Below are 15699 nucleotides of genomic sequence, written 5' to 3'. Positions count from 1 at the left end.
GGACATCTTTACAATTTGAATCTTCCTTTCTAAGATGACAAGAGAAATCTCCAACCCATTGTTTTTCAAATCTTTACTGATGTCCTCAGTAAAATTACATTTTTTTTCCATACAATTGCTAACCAATCCTATATAATAAAACCCTAATATGCAAATTGACTGAATGGCGGAACGACTGGTAGCTATGACGCACACTGACCACCAGGGGGCAGACAATCAACGCAAGAGCTGCCCCCTGGTGGTCTTTGGGCTCCCACAGAGGGAGCACTGCTCAGCCAGAAGCTGGGCTCCATGGGGAGTGGGCCTAAGCCAGCAGTTGGACATCCCCTGAGGGCTCCCCAACTGTGAGAGGGTGCAGGCCAGGCTGAGGGACCCCCCCGCTGAGTACATGAATTTCATGCACCAGGCCTCTAGTGTTTTAAATAATGATGTTAGGGTAACAACAGGGGTCAATAGATTTGCTTTACAGTTAAACAGTAAAAACAGCATTTTAGGTAAACTGACCAATGCTCTCATCTGTGAATTTTAATCATAAGCATAAATATCTGTAGTTGTTATCTACCCTTGAACATAGAGAAGGCAACCATCACTTGGGTCTAATAGAAGAAGCAAAAATCACCAGTAGGTTAACACTCTCTGCTGCTCCTTCCTCTGGCTTGGCTGAGGGGTGTACTTCTCATAAGCCATGTGTCTGGGTTGTGAGCAGCAAAGCTAGAGAGACAGGTTTTGTGTAAATTTAACCATAGTGGTTCTCTCTAGAAGCCCATTGCATGAAAGAATTTAGAAATTCTTTCTTCCTCTCTCAAGGTTCATACTGCCCCAACCCTCTTTTCTGAGCCAACCAGCCAGGTACTTTCTTTCTCCATCCAAAGATCTGTAAACATTGAGTCATCTGTAAAAAGTAAAAATACAATTTAAACCAGTAGCAGCAGCCCAGAATTAATGAAAAACTAAAGAAAAAAATTAGAATATGAGAAAATCTGCAGTGACAAATGACTCCACGCAGACTAGAGATGAAAGAAGAAGGATGTTATGAGGAATTACAGAAGTAGGACTATTAAAAAAGAATCTAATGAAACACCTAAGAATTAATTTCAATTGCCTCTAATTTTAGATAAGTAGTCAATATGAGATCCATGAAATTTTGTTCATAAATTAATTAATGTCCAATTAATCTGGACATGTTCTATACCTAATCTAGGAAATGATTAAAGATCTGGACACCACCACACACACACATTTGATCATATGACTGCCATCATAATAGAACATCTCCTGCCAAATTAATAAAAGCATTTATTCTGGTCCACTAGGTTTTTAGAAAATAGGTATACATGATAGATGTTGCAGGGACCTGTGACTCAAGATACAAATAGACAGTAGCATAGCAAGTGTTTCCACCTACCTACTGGCAGTAGGAGACCAGTATCTGATTTGCAACCCACTCTCTCAGCAATATACAAAGATAGAGAAGTACTCAGCCCTTCCCCATTCCACAGGACCTTCTCATAATTAAAACACTAGGTTGCATCTTATGGAACTTTGAAATTTTTTTTTCAATGATAATTCCATAAGATTCAACCTAGTCAGTTGGGATAGAAGAGATGAAAGTTGGATTACTATGTTTTTTTAGGTCATCACTTCCTATTGCCACCTGAAGGGAACCATATCAAAGCTATTTGGGCTGGGTCAACACCCTAGCACCTCCTGAAAAAACAAAAACAAAAAACCTGATAGGAAGTTAATTATTACAAGTGGCAATTTGATAATATAGGAATAAAGCTAATAGTATAATAATGTAATTAGATTCAGTTCTTTAAAAAATGTACAGCAGGAAAAGAAAGTTATCTGTGATCATGCCCATGATAGACATGGGTTGAATGTCAAGTAAATGTCTTTGTTTTGTATATCTCAGTCTATGTTCACCAACCCACTCAGAGCCTGTCTGTCCCATGTTGTTACAATGGGCTAGAGAAAACCTTATTCTCTCTCAAATCTTTCAACTATTAATCCTAGTTATTCATTAGATGCAAGTTAGGATCTAATCAATAAAATCTTGCTAATTATAAATTAGTATTTGTCATGTAGATAAATCGTCATTTTAATAAACAATAATCCCTCCATCCAAAATAAGAAGTTCTAATGTTGAAATTCCAAGGATTTGTGAAAATTTGGAGGAAAATTAGCTCTCTAAAAAAACAGGTCAGCATTCCATATGATTTCACTTATATGTGGAATCTAAAAATCAAAATAAACAAGCAAACCAAAACCAAACTCATAGATATAGAGAACATTTTGATAGATGCCAGATGACAGTGAGGTTGTGGGAATAGGCTAAAAAAGAAAAGAGATGAAGAAGTACAAACTGGTAGTTACAAAATAGCCCTGAGATGTAAAGTATAGCCTAAGGAATAAAGCCAATAATATTATAATAACTAACGACCCGGTGCATGAAATTTGTGCACATTAAAAGGGAATTAATTAGAGGAAATATTTTAATATTGCTATTTGCCCTTTCTCTATAATAGAAGTGTCAGAAATGAAAGAAAATTAGTAAAATGTATATGAAAATCTTACTCCTGTCAGAGTCTGGGGTGTGCCACGGGAACCAGAGTCAAGTCCCCGCCCACCCACATGCACCTCGAAATTGCACAAGACCCAGACCCGGCCAGCCCCAACCCCATTGGGCTAGATCCACACCCAGATGGCCCCACCCCAATCAAGCCCTGTCAGGTTTGGGGTGTGGCCTCAGGTCCCCCGGCCTGTGCCAGGGGGTGCACCTTGAGGTCCCCTGGCCCGGGGCAGGGGGCATGGCCTCAGGTCCCCCACCAAGTCCAACCGCCGGGGGGGGGGGGGGTGCAGCCTCAGGTCTTCCTGCCTGGGACAGGGTACATGGCCTGAGGTACCCCGGCCTGGGCTGGGGAAGGGGAATGCCTTTAGGTCCCCATCAAGCCCTGACAGACATGGGGCGCAGCCTCAGGTCCCCTGGCCTGGCTCTGGGGCGGAAGGCATGACCTGAGGTCTCCTGTCAAGCCCTGCCAGGTGTAGGGTGCTGGGGTCCAGCCCCAGCAGGTCCAGGGGGCCCCAAAGGTGTGGACGGAGTTGGCGAAGAAGGAATGACATGGGGACAGAGTTCAGTTGATCAGCAGCCTAGCCAGGATCTCTAGCCAGGATCTCCAGCCAAGTTCTGGTCTGGATCTCCAGCGAAGTTCTGGCTAGGATCTCCAGCCAGGTTCTGTGTCCATGTTCTCTTGCTAGGTTCTCCAGCCAGGTTCTGTAGCCATGTTCCCTCACTAGGTTCTCCAGCCAGGTTCAGTCATCAGGTTCTAGTCAGGTTCTCTTGCCATGTTCTATCCAGGTTCTGTAGCCAGGTTCTTCAGCCAGGTTCTCTCGCTAGGTTCTGTCTCTAGGTTCTGTGGCCAGTTTCTGCCCAAGATCTTTTGCCATGTTCTGTCTCTAGGTTCTGTGTAGGTTCTGGTCTAGGTTCTGTGCCTCTTGGTTCTGTCTTCTAAGTTCTGTGTTCTAAGTTCTGTGTTCTAAGTTCTGTCTTCTAAGTTCTGTCTGCTGTTGTCTTGTTACAACTGTATTTATACCAGTTGATTCCAATCCTATCAATCTCTATTTCAAAGGTTAGGGCGTTTCTTATCTCCATTCCAGGGAGTAAAGATTATGTAGCTTAAGCATGATTGTTCATAGTTAAAGTGATTAATTACCCACCTGGCACTTAGTTAAGAGGTTTTATTCCCTCCCTAACTTCAGGGGAAAATCCCTACCTGGGGAAACAACCTTTCTCAGAGACCTTGGTTAAAACACATAGTGCCAAGAAGGTGAGCAAACATATTAAGAACAGTATGCCATATATGCCAGGTCCCTTGAAACAGCAAGCATGGACCGGCTCCCAGCAGTAGGGTGTGCCCTGAGGTCCCCTGTTAAGCCCCGCTGGGCTGGGGATGCAGCCTCAGGTCCCACGGCCTGGTACCGGGGCATGGGGCTCGGCCTCAGGTCCCCCAGCCCGGTGCTGGGGCAGGGGGGTGCAGCCTAAGGTCTCCCATCAATCCCTGCTGGGCAGGGGGCACAGCCTGAGGTACCTTGCCCTGGCCCAGTGCCACACAGCCTCAAGTCCCTGCTGATTGCTGGTTAAGGCTCTTTACAGGAACTCGGCCTCCTCTCTGGGCACAGCCATCTTGTTTACAGAATCCCTGCCTCTGCTGTGGGTGCAGCCATCTTGACTGTTAGGGCATGATGGTCAATTTGCATATTCCCTCTTTATTAGATAAGATTATATATGGTGTCATATGGGTACTAGATTTATTGGGGTAATCACATTGTAAGATATATAAATGTATGCCCAGCAAGTGTGGTTCAGTGGCTGAGTTGCTGACCTCTGAGCCAGGAGGTCATGGTTCAATTCCCAGTCAGGGCACATGCTCCAATTACAGGCTTGAACCCCAGTGAGAGACATGCAGGAGGCAGCCCATCAATGATTTTCTCTCATCATTGATGTTTCTATATGTCTCTCCTCCCTTCCTCTCTGAAATCAATAAAAATATATTTTAAAAAAGATATTTAAATGTCTAATTAGTATGTTATACCTCTGAAACTAATTTAATATTGTAAACCAACTGTAATTGAAAATTGAAATTATTTTAAAAGAGAGGTTGGCAAAGTTTTCCATAAAGGGCCAGATAGTAAATAATTCAGGCTTTATAAACTATGTGGTCTACATTGAAACTACTCTGTTCTTCATTGTCATGGGAATGAAGCCAGAAACAATGTGTAAATAAATGAGTATTATTGTGTTTCAGTAAACTATATTTGTGGACAATGAATTTATTTACTTATTTAAATTTATTGGGGTGACATTGGTTCATAAAATTATTGGTCATGTGAATTTAAATTTCACATAATATTTATGTGTCACAATATATTTGTTTTCTTTTTAAAACCATTTAAAAATATAAAAATTATTCTTATGTGGCCATACATAAACAGGTGGCAGGCAGGATTTGACAATGGACCATAATATGCTGATTCATGTTCTTACTCAAAATTTATCACATTGACAACTGCAAACTCACTTGGCCAAATGCGATTTTCCCATATAATTTTTCAGTACACGTAAAATAAAAGGAGGGGGGTGATGGAAGAAGAAAGAAAGAAAGAAAGAAAGAAAGAAAGAAAGAAAGAAAGAAAGAAAGAAAGAAAGAAAGAAAGGAAGGAAGGAAGGAAGGAAGGAAGGAAGGAAGGAAGGAAGGAAGGAAGGAAGGAAGGAGAGAGAGAGAGAGAGAGAGAGAGAGAGAGAGAGAGAGAGAGACGAGAAGAAAGAAAGAAAGAAAGAAAGAAAGAAAGAAAGAAAGAAAGAAAGAAAGGAAGGAAGAAAGAAAGAAGAAAAAGAAAAGAGAGGAACAGAGAAAAAGGAAAGAAGGAAGGGAGGGGGAAGGAGGAGAGGGAGGGAGGTAGAGGGAGAAGACGAAGTAGAAGAGCAGAAGTGGAGGGGAAGGAAGGGACGGGAAGGAGATGAAGTGGTGAGGGAGGGGAGGTAGTGGCGGGGAGGTGCGTGAGGGAGGGGAGGGAAGGTTCTTGAAAGTGATTTTCCCGTTTTCGGCTTTCCTTGCTTTGCCGGTGAAAGGTAATAAAAAAATTCCAGAGACCAAGAAATTTGCTCACATCTTTCCTTATCCAAGAAACATAAAGTCATAATTTTGGTCATGGGAACTTGTTCTATTTTGATCACTAGTTGCACTTCTTTTGATACCCTGGTAGAAGAATCTAATTTTTTATTTTATTTTATTTTTTTGCAGTCTCTGTAACTAAAAATTGCTTCTATGCTTGCTATTCCAAATGAAATGCTCACTCTCCACTGGAAACTGCTGGCCTCCTGCAAAGTGGAGTGATTTGACATCACTTTGCACAGCATAGCAACCTGGTTTAGAGTTCAAGTCTGTTGACTGCTCGCTGGACTATCTTGAGTAAGGTAATTAATCTCTAGACAGTTACTTTTTTCATCTTTAAAAAGGGATAGTGATGCTCAATTCATCTAGTCATATGAGGGTGAACATGATGAATCTTAGTCCTGTTCATGTTCTAATTAATAAAATTATAACAAAATTTAAATGAGCAAATTATATAAGAAACTTTCTAGAAGAGTAGAGTTGCTTAATAAATTAGAACCATCGTTATTACACTATCAAAAATACAGATAAAAGTCTGGTATTCTACAACCAAGGGTACAATTGAAGTAAAGTTTCTGTAACCAGGATGTTTGAGTATTAAACATTGTCTGGTCAACTGTTGCCAAGCTAGCTGATAAGCAGGTGAAACTTCTACTTTTTAAAACAGTACTAATGTTATTAACCGTTCCAAAGATGGAGAAGGAAATTACACAGAGCCATATTGGTAGGTCATTTTCATGAGACATGCAGAGGAGGGAGGAAATATCAGTGCCTGCCAATTGCTTTGGATTTTTATCAAAATTGGCAAGAAATTCTTATTTGGAAAGAAAGAAATAACATCAAGTTAAATTAGTGGTTTTAAAGATATTGAAAGCAAAGACAATGTGGTTTATTTTCCTGAAAGCTTAATAACTAATTTGGCTCTTGGCTTGTATTAGAAAAAGAAGTTAAACACAAGGTAGTTCATATCTGTGAGTCATAGGAAGTTCTGTAGTAAAGGGAAATTATATCATGTAATGTTATGATCTGGTAGGCAGTAATTTCATTTAATAAAGACACTTATGTATGATTTGCCATAGAGATAAAAAGTTGCAAGTGTTCCCATCATAACTTTTATCAGTTCTTAGATTTTAGTTCTTCTGGCCTATTTTTCCTTTATTCCTCAGCAAATTTAACTTTTATAGGATAAAAAATAAACTTTATGGGAAAACCACTTTACTTAGTTACCAAAATTTGAAGCCACATCCCAGAGTGATATCCAAACTAGACAAGCATGTCAATTGAAGGATCAAGATTTCTAACAACTTGGAAAACATCTTGGAAATAAGTACCTCAGTTCAAAGAAAGGTAATGGCTAAGTATACCATTTGGGGGGCTGTAGGAGGGAAGCAATAACTTTTTTTTACTAAAAATCATAAAATCAAATAAAACATCTAGTAAAAAATAATGCTATACAGTGACTCTAATTTCTTAGGGTAGATGATGTAGTCCTTAAGGAGTAAAAGCACATTTACTCAACACTACAATTTAATATCAAAAACAATTAAAATGTGAGCAATTAAACCTATATGACCACAACTTCCATTTTTACCTATGGCCTGTAAAGAGCTTCGAGGTTGTCACTCCCATCCTCACAAAATTAAAAGGTGAACAAATTGCTAACCAATGTCTTTTCTTTGGTGCATAAGACAAGTTTTGTGGCAAGCTCTCACCATAAAATCTGAAGAGACAGGAGACTTGCAGGCACTTATATCTGATATCCACTTACCCTAAGCAGAAGCCTCTGGGGACATAAACTGATAAGAACACTTAAATGACAACTTTGATGAATTCCTGGAAGCTGAATGTAGACAAGCATGCAAGATAGAAACTCTTGGAAGCCAAACTTCCCTGGGCTTTATTTTCATGAAACACACAAGGTTCTCATTGTGAACATCCAAAAAATGTGGCTCTGTCATGGGTCAGGAAGGAATTATATTGTGAAATATACCCAGGACCTACTCTCCAGAATAAAAGATTGACCAGAGCCTTATCCCATGTAGAGTAAGGTCATTCTCTGAATCAAGCCCCCTCTAGACTTTCTATCTAATCAGAAGAGGAGGAAACTAAGAAACACTTATGAAGGTCACAGTCCAAGGAGACAATCCAACTAAAAGACTAGAATTTAATCATATGATTATAGAATGCTTCTCCTCCCCCATACCTATATACCACCAATGAGTCTCTAGTATAATAATGGTAGTATAAGAGCATAATACAGCTTAAAGAGCAATAGGACATAGGCTTTATCTAAGACTAGGGGCCCAGTGCATGAATTCATGCACCTTGAAAGGAACTGTGGGCTGCGAGGCTGTGGTAGGCACAGGGGCAGGTCTTGGCCTATCCTCTGCACCTCTGCCTGGCCCCTACTGCCACAGCCTCGGGTCCCCTGCCTGCTGGCAGCCCTGCTTCTGCCGCCAACACTCCCACATGCTGACGGTGCCAGCCCCACTCGCACTCACTGATGGCATGGAGCGACTGGGGCAGGCGCCAGTGGCGGGTGAGAGCAAGGCTAGCACCATCAGCAGGTGCGAGTGGTGGCTGCTACACTGATCACCCCTCAGGAGCAGGGGGAGGTGGAGAAGCCCTCAGGGAACAGGTGATGGCGCCAAGTGATCGAGACCAGTGCGAGCAGGCCCAGTGTTGGCAGTAGGTGTGAGCAGCAGTTCCAGCACTGGCAGTGGGTGCAAGCAGGGCTGGCGCCGGCAGTAGGTGCGAGTGCCGGGCGGGACCGTGGCATGTAGGAGCAAAGAATTTTCAGTAACCACCAGAGGCTTGTCCCGATGACAGCAACTGTTGCCCCACCTTGGTCTGGCACCCCCACTCACCTGCTCCACCATCCTGCTGTGGCCAATGCCCACCATGTTCCACACATCCCCCCTGGTGGTCATTGCACGTCATAGCAACCTGTTATTTCAGTTGTGTAGATTGTTCTGGTTGTTCTGTTGTTCAGTCTATTTGCATATTAGCCTTTTATGAAATAGGATAGTGTTCTTAGGGAAACCAAAAGAAAACAGAGACACATGAGACACAATAGGAATTTGAAGCCCCTAGTACCAATAGCTGGAGAAAATATTAAACACATCTACCCAGATTAGCATAAAAGTTCACACAAGAGGCCTATTTACCTCAGTTTCTATTACTAAAAAAATTTTCTAGCTTACAAAAAAAATTAGAAACCATGGTAAAAGGTAAGAGAAAAACACAGGCTGAAGAGAAAGTGCATACATCATAATCATAATCAGATTCAGATAGGACTCAGCTTCTGGAATTATCAGAAAGAGAATTTAAAGTAATTGTAATAAATATAGACAACATGCAGGAACTGATAGGCAACAAAAGAAATGGAAGCTGTAAGAAAGAAGGAAAGGAAATACTAAGTCTCACTAAACCTCTAAGTAAGTGAAGAGCATCTCTGACAGGCTCACTGACAGGAAAGAATTAGTGAGCTAAAGATAGGTCAGCATAAACTTCCTCACCTGAAGTGTGAGGAAAAAAAAGGAAAGAATTTTTTTAAAAATTAGAATATCCAAGAAGAAAGATCTAACTAAATGGAGAGCTATTACATGCTTGTGGACTGATAGGCTGGACAGTAGTAAGATGCCAATTCTTCTTAACTTGATCTATAGATTCAACACAATCTCAAACCTAGCAAACTATATTATAGATATTAACATTAATTTTATTTTATTTTTATTTATTTTTTTTAAATATATTTTATTGATTTTTTACAGAGAGGAAGGGAGAGAGATAGAGAGTTAGAAACATCGATGAGAGAGAAACATCGATCAGCCGCCTCCTGCACATCTCCTACTGGGGATGTGCCCGCAACCCAGGTACATGCCCTTGACCGGAATCGAACCTAGGACCCCTCAGTCCGCAGGCCGACGCTCTATCCACTGAGCCAAACCGGTTTTGGCTAATTTTAAAGTCATATAGAAAAGCAAAATGCATAGAATAAAACACAATTCTGAAAAAGAATAAAGTTTAAGTACACAAACTATCCTATTTCAAAAGTTACCATGAAGCTACAATAATACAATATGATACACCAGAAACTAATATAATATTATATATTAACCATAATTGGAAAATATAAAATATGTATTTTTTAAAGTAATAAAGACAGTGTGGTATTGGCCAGAGACTAGACACATCCTATATGATAAAAGCATAATATGCTAATTAGACTGGACAGCCTTCCAGATGGCCTTCTGGACAAAGCCCGGGTCCCTGGTGCCAGAGGGAAGCCTGTGCTGGTAGCCAGGGGAAGGAAGGCCTATTCTTGCATGAATTTTGTGCATCGGGCCTCTAGTAGATCAATAAAACAGAATAAAGAGAGAAGATATAGGCCCACACAAATAGAGGTAAGTAGTCTGACAAAGGTGCAATGGAGGAGAGGTGGCCTTTCTTTTTTTTTAATGAATATTTATTTTTAAATACTAACTTAAAATTATATTATATCTGCTTGAATAGGAGGAACTGTAGCACCAATTAAATAACTGTAGCTAAACTAAAAAGAGAGTAATCAAAATTACTATTATTTTAAAGAGAAAACAATACACATACACTACCATGATTGTGGATGTCTAGGACCCAGCTGCTGTGGAAACTGAGGCAAACCTCCAGGTGACCCTGGATTCTTGAGCTCTTAACGTAATTCCCTCCTCCTTCCTGCGGGGCCTAATGAGCCATGGGATTCCCTGACTCCTCTGGGTCTCTGTGGGCTGTGGGTGGAGCAACAGGAGCAACAGGGCCACCTGGGAAAGGCTGGACCTTGGACTCGACCTTGGCCAGCATTCGCCTGTTGCGATCATTTTCTTTCCTCACCTCCATGCGCTTTCTCTCCACCCAATGGTTGTGTTCCAGCTTTCTTAAGCCCTTTCGCATGGAAGACGGTCTCCTTTGCCTTGGTAGGAAGTGCTTCTCTCCAGTTCCTTGCCCAGGTCTTCCGCCATCTTCCTGTAGGCTGCAAATCTGATATGCGGAGTGCAGGTATCAACAGACACGGTGAGAAGTTTCTTCTCCATTTCTAAGCAGCTCGTTTCCTCCTCGGTTTTTTCTGAAGTTGTGTTAAGTGATCTTCATGTGCCTCGGGCAGAATTTGGAGCTTCAGCTTCTGCTGCTGAGTCTAACTTTTTAGGTTTGAACTTTCATGCTGCAAAGATGCTTCCTCAAATTGGAGATTGGTTATTTGTCCTGAGAGCTCTTCCTTCACTTGCTTTTCTTCCCACAATTGCCTGGCTATTTCATGATGTTCTTCTTCAGGACTTTGAGGGGACACATTGAAGACGGCATTATCAGGGACACCCTTCAGGTCAATTTGCGACCGAAGGACGGGGTGATCAGTTTTCTGCTTCATGTGACTTAAGTGACCTCTAAGGAAGTCAGGAGAAGGGATGGTCTGTAGCAGTTTTTCAGCCTCTGATATTAATTGGCTGATTTTATCCTTCAGAACCTGCTCCGTTTGTGTGTTCGGCCACTCCAGCCTGTCTTTCTTCTGCTCCTTTGCCTGGACTCACTAACTCCACCTCATATTGGTGGAGCAGTTGTGTACTTTCTGATTAATGAGTATTTCATTAAATCATTCATTATTTTCTTCTGAAGCGTTCATGGATCTCAGACACTTTAAAGATGGGTTTTCATGTCAGCTGGGAAAGTTTAGGAGACTGGCTCCTCCATACATTTGCAGAGAGTTGACTTTGTCCTGAAGTGACAACCTGCTCAGGTCTGTGTTCAGTGCTAACAAGCACAAGGCCTGGCCTCCATCGCAGGCAGCCTGAGGGAGTCCTGGGCACATGTCACTGGTTCAATATTCTTACGACATCTCCCACAGACTTCATTGGGGCAGAACACCTTTAGCCTAGTGCCCTCACATTCCTAAAGTGTGCCATCTTCTTACTATCAAAGACACCCACACACAGCACAGACCAGGATCTCCCAGGGAAAGGCACAGAGACCTGGGACGTGTCTCATGCTCTCAGCATCGCATAGGTGCTCCAGGACCCGCTGGAAGGTGGATGTGGTGGCGGACAGCAGGTTTCCGTGGCTGGTCGGGCTCACATCTCTGCCTCCAAGTGCCAGTGTCCTGTGGGCCACAATTGGCCACTCAGAACCCTCCAAGTGTTCTGTCACTAAGGTAAACAGATACCCAGCAACCCAGGAAGACCAGTTGGGCTGGGGGAGGGGAGGACAAGGGTTCTAGAAAACAGTTTCCCCTAGCTGCTCTGAAACAGAAGGTGACCTCATGTCTACAGGCACTGGGGCAGGTGGAGAGGCCGATTATAATCTGGAGTACAGAGTTCACATATACGCCTTTGACTCCCCCATAAAGTGTCCCTTACTACTAATACCTTACATTAATAGGGTGCATTTGTTACAATTGATGAACCAATATTATCACATCATTATCAACAAAAGTCCATAGTCTACATTCGGGTTCACCCTTTGTGTTTCATAGCTCTGTGAGCTTTGACAAATGAATAATGTCATGTATCCATATCACATTGTCATACAGAATAGTGTTACAACCCCTAGAATCCCCTGTGCCCCATCGACTCATTCCCTCCCTCTTTCCTCTTAAACCTCTGGAAACCATTGATGGCTTTCCTTGTTCTGAAGGCTGCTTTATCTGATATTAATATAATTATTCTTTCTGTCTTTTGACTATTGTTAGCAGGGTATAACTTTCTTAATCCCTTTACTTTTCAAATAATTATGTCTTTTTGTTTTTTGTTTGCTTGTTTTTTCTACACAATCTTTTTATTTTTTCCCTTACTATTGAATTTATTGATGTGACACTGGTTTCAGGTACTACAACACATCATCTGTACATAAAACTCAACACCAACCCCCCCCCCCCAATCCAATTAAAAAGTAGGTAAAGGACCTGAATAGACACTTCTCCAAAGAGTACATACAGATGGCCAATAGACATATGTAAAGATGCTCAATGTCACTAATAATCAGAGAAATGAAAATTAAAACCACAATGAGATATGTTTACATCTGTCAGAATGATTATCATCAATAAATCAATGAAAATGTGTTGGTGAGGATGTAGAGAAAAGGGAATCCTTGTACACTGTTGGTGGGAATGCAGATTGGTGCAACCACTGAGGAAAGTAGTATGACGTTACCTCAAAAGATTAGAAATGGTACTGCCTATGCCCAGCAATTTCATTTCTCAGAATTGATCCAAAGAAACTTGAGACTCTAATTCAAAAGAAAATATGCCTCCCTATGTTCATTCCAGTGTTATTTACAATAGTCAAATAATTATGTCTTTAAAATAGGTTTGTTGTACACAACATACACTGAGTGTTGTTATTTTTTATTTCTTATGACAATCTCTGTCCTTTAATTTATGCATTTAGACCTTTAACATTTAAAGTGATTTTTGATATATTTGGATAATATTTATATTGTTTGTTATTGTTTTTTTCTTCATTGTCTTTTATTTTCTTTTTTGGCTTTCTCTTTTGTATTCTCTGGTTTTAGTTGAACATTTTATATGGTTCTATTTTGTCTTCTCTCTTAGTGTACCAGTTATATTTCTTTTTAAAATTTTGAAAAGTTACCATTGAGCTTGCAATATATATTCACAACTGATTCAGGTCTACTTTCAAATTACATCATATTACTTAATGGGTTGTACAAATCCTATATGATAAAAGGCTAATATGCAAATAGACCGAATGGCGGAAGGACCGAACAACCGGTTGCTACGAAGTCGGTGACCACTAGGGGGTGTGCATGGAACATGGCGGGTGTGGGCAGCAGGCAGCAGAGCGCGATACATAGCGGGCATCAGCCGCAGCAATATAGTGGAGCAGGTGAACGGAGGTGCCAGACAAAGGTGGGGTGCTGGTCGCTGTCATCAGGGCAAGCCTCTGGTGGTTACTGAAAATTCTTTGCTTTTTACATGGTCTTGTCCGGCTGCTGGCATCAGAGCCGCTGCTTGCACCTGCTGCTGGCACCCGGCACCGGTCCCAATCTCACAACACCATCAGTGGGTGTGAGTGGTGGCTGCCGGGCCTGATTGACCCTGAGGGCTTCTCCACCTTCCCCTGCTCCTGAGGGGCAATCGGGGCAGCAGCTGCGGCTTGCAATTTTTGACAGCGCCACCCCGCTTGCACCTGCTGCTGATGCCAACCCTACGCACTCTGTGCCATCAGAGGGTGTGAGTGGGGTCAGCGCCATCAGCGCGTGGGAGCAGCAGCGGTGGGAGCAGGGCTTCCGGCAGATGGGGACCGGGGGCCACGATGGGAGGGGCCTGGTGGGGGTGCAGAGGATGGGCTGAGACTTGCCTCTGTGCCCACCAGCCTCACAGCCCACAGTTCCTTTCAAGGTGCATGAATTCATGCACTGGGCCCCTAGTACCTTATAACAGAGTATTCCCAACTCACCCTTTCCATCTCTTAGAACACTGCTCTCGCTCATATAACTTATCCATAAGCTATAATCACACAATACATTGTTGCTATTATTATTATTATCTGTTGGATCAATTAAGAATAAGTAAAATAAATTATTTTATTTGACCATCATTTATTCCTTCTCTAACACTCTTCCTTTTTCATGTAGATATAGGATTCTATCCTGTATCTTGTCCTTCCTTTATTTAAAAGTTTTAAAGAAAACTTTTAAACATTCTTGAAAATCAAGTCTCCTTATGTGCAATTTTCTCAGATTTTGTTTGTCTGAGAAACTATTTGTTTCCATGTCTTTTTTGAAAGGTAATTTTGCAGAATACATTTTTCTAGGTTGATGTGTTTTTTGTTTTTTTCTTTCAACCCAATAAATATTTTATTCCACTAGCTTTTTGCCTGTGTGGCTTCTTAACAGAAATCCAATGTAATTCTTCTTCTTGTCCCTCTATAAGTAAGGCTTCTTTCCCGTGCTGGCTTCTTTCAAGATTTCCCCTGTGTCTTTGATTTTCTGTATTTTGAATATGCTATGCCTAAGTGCCTACTATGTGCATAAAGTTTCTTTTTTTTCAATTAGAGAAAACATGGCCTTTCAACAAAGGCTGCTGGGATGACTGGACATCCATATGCAAAATTTAAAAAATATATTGACAAAGACTTCATACTTTTTATATAAGTTAACTCAAAAGGGTCACAGACTGAAATGTGAAATTCAAAACTATAAATCTTTTAGAAGGAAACACAGCAAAAAAATCATAGTGGCCCCAAGTTTTGTGATTTTTTTAAGGCACAAAACAAGAAAGCAGGATCCATGAAAGAAAAAGTAATAAGTTGGACTTTATTAAAATTAGTATGATCTGCTCTATGAAATACAATGACAACAGAATGAAAATACAAACCAACAACTGGGAGAAAAATATTTTCAAAACATATATCTGATAAAGTACTTGTAGCTAAAATATGCAAAAAAATCAACCATAAGAAAATTTTAAAAACTATTGAAAGATGGGCAAAAGATCTGAGCAGTCTTTTCATCAGAGAAAATATACAGATGACAAATACGTGTATTAAAGATGGTGACTCATTTTTCACTAGGAACTGCAAATTAAATGAACACACCTATTAGAATGGCTAAAGTTGTCAGATAATAAAAATACCAATTTCTGGTAAAATGAGGAGCAACAGGAACTCTCATCACTGCTGGTGTGCATGCAAAATGGTACAGCCAATTTGGAAGTTTCTTACAAAGCAAAACATAGTCTTACCATATAATTCAGTAACTGCACTCAAAGATAGTTACCCAACAGATTTAAAAACAAAACAAAACAAAACAAAACCTCCACACAAAAACTTCCACATGAATATCTACAGCCGCTTTATTCATAATTGCCCCAAACTAAATCAACTAATGGGTAATTCGGTAGGTGAATGGATAAACAAACTGTAGGAATCCCATATAATGGAATACTATTCAGTGTGTTAAAAAAAATAAACTATGTGTTTGAAAGGGTAGGTTTCATTATTATTCAGGTTTGGCAAGACCAACAGATTAGACGACA

Source organism: Myotis myotis, unplaced genomic scaffold (assembly GCF_014108235.1).
Source record: "Myotis myotis isolate mMyoMyo1 unplaced genomic scaffold, mMyoMyo1.p scaffold_m19_p_6, whole genome shotgun sequence".
NCBI classification, from domain to species: Eukaryota; Metazoa; Chordata; class Mammalia; order Chiroptera; family Vespertilionidae; genus Myotis; species Myotis myotis.
Note: the sequence above shows the minus strand (reverse complement) of the source record.